This window comes from Enhydra lutris, unplaced genomic scaffold (genome assembly GCF_002288905.1).
Source record: "Enhydra lutris kenyoni isolate GAN:26980312 unplaced genomic scaffold, ASM228890v2 scaffoldscaffold61, whole genome shotgun sequence".
NCBI classification, from domain to species: domain Eukaryota; kingdom Metazoa; phylum Chordata; class Mammalia; order Carnivora; family Mustelidae; genus Enhydra; species Enhydra lutris.
In genome coordinates, this window is record NW_019154145.1 from 10,185,412 (window position 1) to 10,196,619 (window position 11,208).

Consider the following 11,208-nt stretch of genomic DNA (forward strand, 5'->3'; position numbering starts at 1 on the left):
CACCACACACACTGGAGTCTAAACAGTCTATGTACTCACACACCCCGTAGGCAATAACAGAGAAGTTTCTCTCAGTTTCTCTGCGGGCTTCATTTCTTTAAGGCATTAGGAACGAAGAAGGATTGATTTGGGCCACTTTCATTTCTCTGCAGGAAAGGGAGGCATCCTGGCAGAAGAAACAGACTGCCCTGGGTACTTGCATGGGGACATTTAAGATAAAGAATTGTGACCTGAAACTATGGAAAGGCCGGAAGGGGACCCGGAGGGGCCCAGAAGGGGGTGGAAGCAGGAGGGGGATGCCGTTGTGGCAGAGGGAGACTGGGCACAAGGGAACACGGAGCAGGACGGGGGCCACCCAATCCCGAGCCTGGGACCCCATCAGAGACACCAGGCTGGTGGGGAGACCCAGCAAGAAGAACTTGCTAGAACGACAGCCTTCCTCCACTGGCAAAGGAGAAATGCTGACAGGGTCCAGCTCCAGGGCTCCCAGCAGGACAAAGCAGGACGGACTCGGGGCTGACAGATGAGGGACTGACTGAAACCAGAGATCTCATTTGCTGGGTCCTCAGGTTTTCTGGCAAAACGAAAATGGGAGGGGCGGCTGCTGTTTGGGGCACTGTGTCTGGAGATGCTGTCCAGGGATCACCACATCTCTTGGGTAAGGCAGGTTTGCATGGAGCGGGGCCTGGGGGGCCTCACGGAAAGTGCGCCCTTGGCTTAGTCAATGTCCGTTCTGACCTGTTTTGGGGACAAGAGCTGACAGGTCTCATGCCACGGATTCTGTAAGGACCTAGGCATCACAGGGTAATGAAGAGGAGGCAGGGCTGCCTCTCTCCCTCCCTCCCAGGGAGAAGGGACACGAATTAGGGCCAGGCCTCGAGCACCACCAGGTGGTTTCTTCCATCTGGACTCGGTGCATCTCTTTTCAGACTCCGGAGGGACAGGGTTGTTGGCTCTGCCCGGGCACTGTGCCCTTGCCTCCTCCTTGCTGATGTACTGGGGTGTAACCTGCTTTGGTCTCCTGCCTGAGGCCCCAGAGCAGAGGGGATAAAATGTTGCTGGTCTCGACCATGTCCGTGGGTTCCCGCAGAATCCAGCCCAGCTTTGGGACGCTGACCTGCACCACGACCCTGTACTCACTCCGCTGCTGCTAATGGGGTCCCTGAGTCCCCACTCGCTCCTGCCCCTTCTGACTCAGGCTCCCTTGTTTCAAGGGGCCAGGACACAGCCCCACGTTCTGAGCTCCCTGCAGGTGAGAACATCTGTGACAGTCACCCTGATCCCTCCCCACAGCTCTTGCAGCAAGGTCCACCGCCCGAACCCGAGCCCCGCTCTCCGTGGAGGAGGCCAGGCTACGGAGTGTCTCATCCTACACGGAGAGCGTGGAGATTGGCCTCCAAACAGCCTCAGGCCTTCTGTAGCTCTCGGAGGGATCCCACCCATTTATCTCAGCGAGAAAAAGCACGGGACGGTGACACACGCCTCGGAAGGAATCTGGCGCAGAGCAGATCCTGCGGAAAGCACGCGTGGAGGCCCCGACTCTGAGTAAGCGGGGGGCTTGGCGGCCCTGGGAAGCACGTGTCCAGGTTGGAGTCGAGCTCTAAGTAGAAGAGGAAATGTTCCGCTTGCATCCATCCTCGAGTCAGAAGGCAAACGGCTCCTTTCCCCAAACGGCACGTCCCTTGCACACACAGTGGCCGTCAGAGCAGAGGCTCCGGAAGCTGGAGAGGCCATGAAGCCTCCGGCCGCGGTGGCAGGCTCAGAGAACGCACGCATGCACAAAACCTGAAGCCACGCTGAGATGTGGCCAAGTCTGGGAGGACAGAGACCCACAGACCACAGAGGAGGGACACGCAGGCCACTCCACCGGGCATCACCGTGGCCCGGCCCCAGGGGAAGCCCCCCACAGAGCGATGCCCACCCTTCTTCCCCAGCACGAAACCCATGCCATTTACTGTCAACCAAATAATGACCTCATCCAGGGACCCACAGGCCCGCAGACACAGTCCCCCGGGGACAGAGAGGACAGGGATCCGTGTCCGGGCACGCGGACGCCCAGTGCCCTGCACCACCAAGTTCACATTCAGTCGCCCAACTCTGCTTTCCGGCAGAAAGAACCACCTGTCTGGGCTCTGCGTTCAGTGATGTAGGTGGGGGACGCTTTCCATGTATAAAGTCTGACGCTGAAAGCTGGATTTCTCTATTGAGAGTCAACTGCAAAGGCCCCGAAGCTGGCTCGCACGGAGGCTTTGTCCTCGATTTGAAAACATGCTTTTCCCCGAGGGCCTCTGAGCAGGCCCAGTAAAGAATTGCAACGAGGCCCTTGAAGTCAGACGGCATTAATGTGACTCATTCCTCCTGCTGGATCTCGATAGGACACTTGAAACCCAGGCCACATCCTTCTTTCCCAGGACCGCACGGCAAGGCTGAGCTCGGTAAAGCTTCAGGGATGATTTGTAATAGGATCAGAGTCAAGGGTTTGGGGTTTTGTGTGTGTGTTTGGGGTTGGGGGGGTCTTCTTTTCAGCTGCAAGCACACCTTTCCAATGAAGCACCCAAATACAGGTATTATCAGGACAGAAACAGTGCATGGAAGCCAGGACTGGGAGGTGGCCAGACAGAGGTGGCTGGATGGAGCTGGAGGGGGAGAGGTTCCATTAAAGGCCCTGGAAGGAGGCAGAGTCTGGCCCAGAGGAATCTGTGCTTTAGTCCCAGTGGTGCCAGGTGGCGGAGGACAGAAAACAGAGAAGGCAGAAGGAAAGATGAACCTGTGGGAGTCCCTGCAGTTTTCCCGAGCACTGATTTACGTGCCTACAACAGGCCGGGTCCCATGGATATAAGCGATTTAGGGCAAAGGGAAAGAACACTCAGAGGCCACAGGAAGGCCATTTCACCCCAGGAACGATGGCCCAAGGTCCTCCGAGGGGTGGGCTTAAAGACAAGTCTAATCCTCCACCTTCCAGGTAAAGAAACGGAGGCACAGAGATGGTAAATTAAATGTAAACTTACCCCCTTCCCCCCAAGAATAAGGTCTATGACTGCTTCGAAATCATAGGAATAGTGTGTCAGGAAACCTCTGATTTTATCTTGGTTCCAATTAGCCATGTGGACTTAGTCGGCTTCAGCTGCGGTAACAAAATATGACAGTTTTGGGGGCAGAAAACGTGCATTCACCTCTGGGGCTGGAAGGGCCAAGTTCAAGCCACAGGCAGATTGTCCTTCTGGTCAGAGCCCGCTTCCTGGCTCGCGGGCAGCTCCGTGCATGCTTGTCCTCACAGGACAAGGGGCCGGGGCTCTCTGGGGTCTCTTTATAAGGACACTGATCCCATCATGAGGGCTCCCTGCTTATGACCCAATCACCTCCCAAAGGCCGCATCTTCTATTACCATCACCTTGGGATGACAAAGTCTACATACGAGTCTGGTGGCAGGACACACGCATCCGGTCCATACCGTGGCCTCAGCAAGCAACGCGACCCACAGACAGCCTGATACTACACAGGAGGGACCCTCACTGCTCTTTGGTGGGGAGGCACAGAATTTCATGTTCCTGCAATGTTTTTTTCTATATTAAGCTGAGATGACCTAATTTTTTGCTTACTCCTAAACCCCACTTTTTCCCAAATAAAAACCTCTTCTTTTATTCCTAAATGAGGAAACATATTTTTTTAACACCTCCAGTTTGTCCAACATGGCACCAAATGCTTGATATTTAACCCTTACAACACTGCTAAGAGGTTGGCATCCCACTTGGTGGATGAGGACGCAGAGGCTCAGAGAGGTTAAGTCATCTGCCCAAAGTCACAATGCGGACTGTGATCAGGTTGACTCCAAAGACCGTGGGTGCCTCTCCAATATCAGCGATGACCTCACAGATCTATTTGCCACTGACGAGTGAGCTGTCATGCCTCTTCCCACGGCGGCGGAGGGTGAAAATGAACAAATCGCAATCCGCTGGCCCTTCTCTGACCGAGGCTGATCTGGGTGACTGAGATCAGGTGCTGCTCCCTCCTGTGAATGGGGCGGGGAGGAGGTGGGCAGGAAGCAGGAAGCTGTTTCTAGCAAGGGCCATGATGGGGCAATGCCAGCCTTCTCTGGCTGCCACATGTGAAGGTGACACAGACGTGACTCCAAGGGGCCATGTGACAGAGTGGAGAGATGCCGGTTGTGGTGGCAGCCATTGTATTCTGGGTGTCACAGGTTCCTTACAAATGCCTGGACTCACGCTCTGATGGCAGCAGAGATGGGACACCTGCGTTGATCCAGTGTGACTCCCCGAGCGTACACCTGGTCAACCTGTTGGGTCTGGTAAGTCACTGGCATTGAGCTGACCTTCCCCATTGTAAGCACCTGCAGAGGACAGCGGTGTGTCTTTCTACCTGTCTAACTGAATCCCACCCCCAGCACCTGCGGTTTCCACCACGGAACCTGGGGACGTGGCGGAACCGACTCAGAGAAACCCTTTCATCCATTCAAACATTCTTTGAACACTGAGGGGCCCCTTAGACAACACACTGTTGGATGTGACAGAAATGTCGTGGGCTTTTACGAAAGACTTGTTTTCAAATCTTGGCTCTGTGACAACCTGTGTGCCTTTGAGATAATCTTGTGACCTTTCTATCTTCTCATCAGTGAAATTGCTTCATACAGGCTGTCAAGAAATGAACTGGGACCACACCTAGATGGCAGGTGGCATGATCGGGCTCTGAATGACAGCATGACGTGTTCATGGGTAAGAAGGCTCCTGCTCTCCCCTTGACCAGGGACCCCCGCCTCTTCCACAACAGACAAGGACCTGCAGTGGCTTCAGTGTTTGCCCCAAATTTTCAGAGCTACGGTCTCTGGGTAAGACAAGAAGACTAAATTGTATCTGACCAATGAATCACCCCACCCCATGAAGGAGGGAGAGAGAGAGGAAGTGAGCGAGAGAAGAAAAACAGAGGAAGGTTGGAGGGGAAGGGGTTTGCAGAGAGCTAATGAGAGCAGGTTTTCCAAGAAGGACCCCTCATCTCTTGGTACAGAAGTTCCAGATAAGTTTGGGGACATTCATGGAAATTTCCCTTGTGGTTTGGAACCTGGTCCTGTAGGACCCTGAGGGACACGTCACTGAAAAGTTGAATGACCTTGAAAGCCTGACCACAGAAGCATGACTGTCTTCGAGCGGGGCCTCCAATAAGGGCTTCAAGGACAGAGAAAACTCAAAGATGAAACAGTTAGCAGTTGTGGCAGGAAGCCTCCCAGCCTCACTGCCTAAAGGAATAGGGAAAATAGAAAATGTACCCTACACCCGGGGTCATCTGGCTGAGGAGATGGTCCACACCGAGAGTGGGAGACACCATCTGCCTTCTTGCTGCTTCTGGTAAAAACCAGAGGGAGAGGGAGCTAAAGGAAGGGCCCTTGGACAAAAGGGAGCCACCGTCCTGGTTTGGGAAATTCTTGACCTCTCTGGATGCCAAATGGTGTCAAAATTAAGAAAGGGCTCCCTGGCCAAAGACAAGTGCAGGGTGCTGTCCGGAGAATTGGATCCAAAGATGAATCCAGAAGTGTGACTGGTCTACATCTGCTTGGATGACATGACAAATAGCAGTAAGGCCCACAGACGGGGACTAGAACAACCCTGTCCTCTGAAGACAGCTGAGGCTCCTCTTTTTCCAGATGGAATGAGCACCGAGGAGACTGGAGACCCACAAAGTCTCATGGAGGATTGACACTGGAGGAATGTGGCCAGCTTGGGCTAAAAGGCACAGATAGCACACACTGAAATGACGTCGTTGGCCCCCAGACTCTGTACAGGCGGGAAGCCGGCTGAGAAAAGGAAGTCCCAGGGAAAGGAAGGATAACCCAGAGGGAGAAACAGAGGCCGGCAGAGTGAGTCTGAGAGCCGAGGAAAGTATCCCGGAGCCGCCCACTGGTGCCCACCTTCCTTTCATAAGTGCTCTGAGCCCATGACCTGGGTGTATTCCCACCTTCCATCCAGGCCGAACAGGAAGGCCCACAGTGTCACCCTTTGCTTGTCCCATCACTGCCTGTTGTTGTATGTGGGAGGGGGTGGATAGCTAATGTCTCTAGTTCACAAATCTCAGATCAAAGAGAACTGGATTTGAGAGCTCAAGGAGCCTCATTAGTATGGATCTGGTTTGGACAAGATGAGAGTTTGGGGGCCTTGGGAGAGGCTGAGCACATCTTGCCCATGGGAAGGCCCTGAACCACGGTGGGACAGAGGGCAAGTGTGACCACCTGCCTCTCAGATACCCCTACTGACCCCTCCCTCTAGTGTTCTCAGGCCTGTGTTGTCCTTTGCTTCTGGAATGGGACTGACCCGAGCCCAGGGGCCCGTGCTCTGGGAGAAGGCAACAGTCACGTCATGCAGACACCTGAGCAGGTCTCTGCCAGGCCCACCTGGTGAGAGACTGAAGCCTCTGCCCACAGAGAGCATAGACTTGCCACCGCGCGTGGGAGCCATCGTGGCAGGCCGATCCGCCGGCCTCCTTCGGATGGCCGCAGGGCCCGGGCTGGCTGGCCCTTTCACTGCAACCTCAGGAGAGAACCCAAGCCCCATAATTGTATGAAAGTGCTCTCCAATTCCTGCCCCACAGGCACTATGTCCAAATAATAATAATACATTTAGTATCGGTTTCGGCCGCTACAGTGTGGGGTAATTTGTTACCCAGCAACAGGTAACTATTACAGGATAGAAATAAACATGTTGACAATTTCATTCAATTCATTAACTAACAATGATGAAAATAGGAATACAGTTCCCAGAGTATCTGAGGAACTTGACATTTATGGGCAGTTTAAGGACACGCTGTTAGAGTCCAAGGGCTGGGTTCATACAAAATAATAGGAAACCAGTTCCTGTCCTACGGAGTAATGAACGGCCACCTTTGGGTTATCTTTTCCACCAAACAGAAATTAGTTTCATCTGTGTCAGTCAAACATCTAAAGTTCACGCAGAACTTCTGACATCTTGAATCTACAGAAAGCAGGGAGTAGAGTCATTCTATGCAGGGAGAGGCTGCTCCGTGGCTTCCGGCACATTCAGCAGCATCACTGCCTTATGCACTACTTGTCAGTGACCCCCACCCCCCAACACCGCGCTCCGCACTAGTCGTGACAATCAAACATGTCTCTAGACATTGCCAATGTCCCCTGAGGGACCCAGGGTTGAGAACCACTGCCTCAGATCATTAAGTATCCTTGGGCAGACCTATCCAATGATGCTCATTCTGACACTGACATGATATGCCTCCACTTTTTGGCCTCATTTCCAAGTTATACATACTCTCTCATAACAAGCGTCTGTGAGCGGAGAGCCGAGAGACGATGCTCCCTTCCAACTGATGCTTCCAAGGAAAGGGGGTTCCAGGCCCCTGCTGCTGCCTCCAGCTAAAACTGGACATGTGACATGGTCTCCTTCACCCCCATCCAGAAGGGGCCAGGAAAGAACAGGTTATCAGGGCAAACACAGTCAGAGCAGGGCACGGGGTCAGAGAGTTTCTGGGGTAAGCCACGCGGCACTATCGATAAAGACTTGTCTCCAAGCACCTCAGGCAGGAAGATGAGTTGTTAGCCAATAGAAAGGTAAGAAGAGGCATAGAATTCCCAAAGGGAACCCCAGACCCTAATCAACGTTTTTTGGGTTTTGTTTGCTACCTTTTCAAAATCATTTTAAACAGGCAAGCAGTATTTACCTAATAAAAATAGGTATGATTTTTTTCCTCTCTGAAAAAAAAAGAAAAAGAAGAAATTTGAATTCACCTTTGGGGGCAGATTGATTCTTTGTTTTGAAAGGGACCATTACATGAATTCCTAAAATGAATTCCCATTTAAACTGATGAGGGATAGAAGCAGAAAAATGTTCACTCTTAGCCCAGAAGGCTGACCTACAGCCTGCACAGCTCTGGTAAGGATCAAATACGTGCTGGTTGCTACATTCTTAAAGGGTCTTGTGATTGCCCGTACATCTCAACCCTAGTTAATGTTGAGCTGAATGATAAGCAGCAGAGAAATCATGCAAAGGTAGTTCTATGATCAGAAATTCGAGGAAGATATTTATGATCTAATACTCCCTGCCCGTCCCCTCCCCTCCCTCTTGAGCACCAAGTGTATAACCACCAGCCTCACACAGCAAAAGTGCAGCTCTTTCTGCCCACAGGCCCTGTCCCCACACTACTGAAATAAACTTACTAAGTTGCACCATACAAAGTCTCAAGAATTCCTTCCCAGCTGTCACATACGGCAATCTCGCAGGAAAACCATGACTTCGATGACAAAGCGTAAAGCAAATACTCACCATGCTTGTTGAGTCTGTTGGCCTGTAGGTGGATGTTTGAGGCTGAGAAGCTCCACATTCTGTGCAGAGTAAATGGCAGAATCAGAACTGGACCTGGGGGAAAAAATTGGTCAGTAAGGGGTAGAGGAATCAGTTTGCTGTGACTGTACCTATAGCCTGTGGGGTGATGTGTCTGCTGGAGGCCAGACTGGGTTGGAGAATTCCCCCGCAAGGGAAGGAAGGAAGGTTAGGACAGGAGTCTGGGTGGGGCTTGTTTCACTTAGCCTTTGTGGATGCTATGGGGCTAAGCTTAGTTTTAAGGCCCAGTTAAGACTCCTGCTGGATAATTATGTTCCGATGGGCTAGTTTCATCAGGGACCAGAAGGCAAGGGAGCTCTCCAGAGGCTAAGGGGGTATCCCTCAAACCTAGGGCTACTTCTGGGTCAGTCATCTTGGGAATGGGCTGGTCTTGAGCTAGGGAACAAGGATGAGGGAGGCCAGCCTCTGACAAGAGAGACAGTCCTTCTTTCTGGGCATCTGAGCAGCTGGAATCAGGGACATCCACAAAGCCCTTCTGGGGAGGGGGGACCCCTCCTTCCCATGAAGGCCATCTGGAAGCCAGATGGGGGAGCCCTGGAAAGGACACCCAGACAGACCCACCTAGAAACTCCAAGAGTAGCCACATCCAGTAGGCTTATCACTTACCTATGCTCTACCCTCTTCTCCCTCTTTCTTCCTAGCTCATCAACCCAGTCTGGTTCCTGTTGTGAGGGAGGAATTTAAGGGAAAAGTCTGTTCTATGCCTAAAATGCAGTGCCAAGTGCCCAAGCTGGCTTGCTGGTAAGGACAGCAGCCTGAGGGAGAGGAAGCATGGCCTGGCCCAATGACAGAGCATTTTTGTACCACCACAACCTCCAAATCAGACCTCTGAGAGATCTCAGGAGGACTGAGAATCTGGGCACAGAGGGGACCCAAGGTTAACAATTCCCAAGACTAATGTGCCACTGAGGAATTCATGGAAAGATGAAGTGTGGCTGAGGGGTGGTCACAGACTGGTAAGGCCCAGACATGCAGGCTATTGGTGAATGATGGATAGACAGACAGAGGTGGAGAGGATGGATGGATGGGTGGGTGGGCAGATAGGCATGTAGACAGATAGAGATAAAGGACGGATGGTGAAGTGTTCAGAGCATGTCCCCCATAGGAGGCCACTTTGGTATATTGATGATTTGAGTTAAAATTCTTGAGAATTAGCAGGTATGGGGCACCTGGGTGGCTCACTCAGTTAAGCACCTGACTCTTGATCTCAGCTCAGGTCTTGATCTCAGGGTCATGAGTTCAAGCCCTGCATTGGGCTCCATGCTGGCCATGGAGCCTATTTGAAAGAAGAGAAAGAGAAAGAAACAGAGAAAGAGAGGGGGAAGGAGCAAGATGGCAGAGGAGTAGGAGACTAAATGTCATTGGGTCTCAGGAGTTCAGCTAGATAGTTATCAAACTCAACAGGAGATCGAAGAGAAGAAGAGCAGCAATTCTAGGAACAGAAAAGCAACCACTTTCTGGAAGGTAGGACAAGCGGAGAAGTGAATCCAAGGCAATAGGTGGGAAGAGAGACTGCCGGGGGAGGGGCTGGTTCCCGGCAAGCGGTGGAGCAGCAGAGCACAAAATCGAAACTTTTAGAGTCTGCTCCACTGAGGGACGTCACTCCAGAGGCTAAGTGGGGGTGGGGAGGTTGGGGGGTTGGAGACCTTGCAGGGACAGTGTGGTCTCAGGACTCACGGGGTCACTGACAGACCAGGGGTGTCTGAGTGTGGCAGAGCTCGCAGGTGTCAGAGCGGGGAAGCCGGCGGCAGAGACGGAGCCGAGGAGGGGCTCTTAGCTCAGGCTTACCTTACACCGTGATCCGAGACACAGTCAGGACACTGCTTTTTCTGTAGGGACCCCACAAGTGGTAGATATGGGGAGACTCACCTTCCTCCCCTGGGAGGAGCAGCGCGGAAGCACAGCACAGGAATCTGCTGGGTTTGGAGACTCCAAACGGAACCGTGTGCCAGAGAGAAAAACGCTCGGTCACAGGCCGGGTGAGCCCGGAGACCAGGGAGATGGGAGGGACTGACGGCTTTTCTCCGAGGGCGCACTGAGGAGCGGGGCCCGAGCTCTCAGCTCCTCCGGGCAGGAGATTAGGCGGCCGCCATCTTCCTTCCCGACCTCCGGAACTCCACGGAAAGCGCAGGGAGCAAAAGCTCCGAGAACAAAACCGCGCAGATGACTTAGCCTGGCCCCTGGCAAGGGCGGGTCAATTCCACCTCAGGCAAAGACATTTGAGAATCACGGCAACAGGCCCCTCCCCGAGAAGATCAGCAACAACATCCAGCCAAGCCCAAGTTCAAGGATCAATGAGAACTGCAGAACTCGAGAGTTAGGGGAAAGCAACGCCTAGAATTCATGGCTTTTTTCCCATGATCTTTAAGTCTTTCAAAGTTAATTTTTTTTTATTTTATTTTTTCCTTATTCTGTTTTTTAAATTTTTCCTCGTTCCTATTTTAACATTTTTTAAACTACTTGATCTTATCAATACCTTTTTAAAAATCTTTTTAAATTTTCACTGTTATATTTTATCCCTTCATTGTATTTAACCTTATTTTTTGTATACATATAGATTTTTTTTCCCTAAAAATTTTTGGGATAAACTTTCCTCTAATAGATCAAAATACACCCTAAATGTAGCTCATGGCTTTGTTCTAGTCTCCAGCCTAGATCACATCCTCTCACATGTGATGATCACATTCCTCCTTTTTTTCCCCTGTTCTTTTTTTTTTTCTTGGATATTTTTTTTTAATTTTATTTTTTATAAACATATATTTTTATCCCCAGGGGTACAGGTCTGTGAATCGCCAGGTTTACACACTTCACAGCACTCACCATAGCACATACCCTG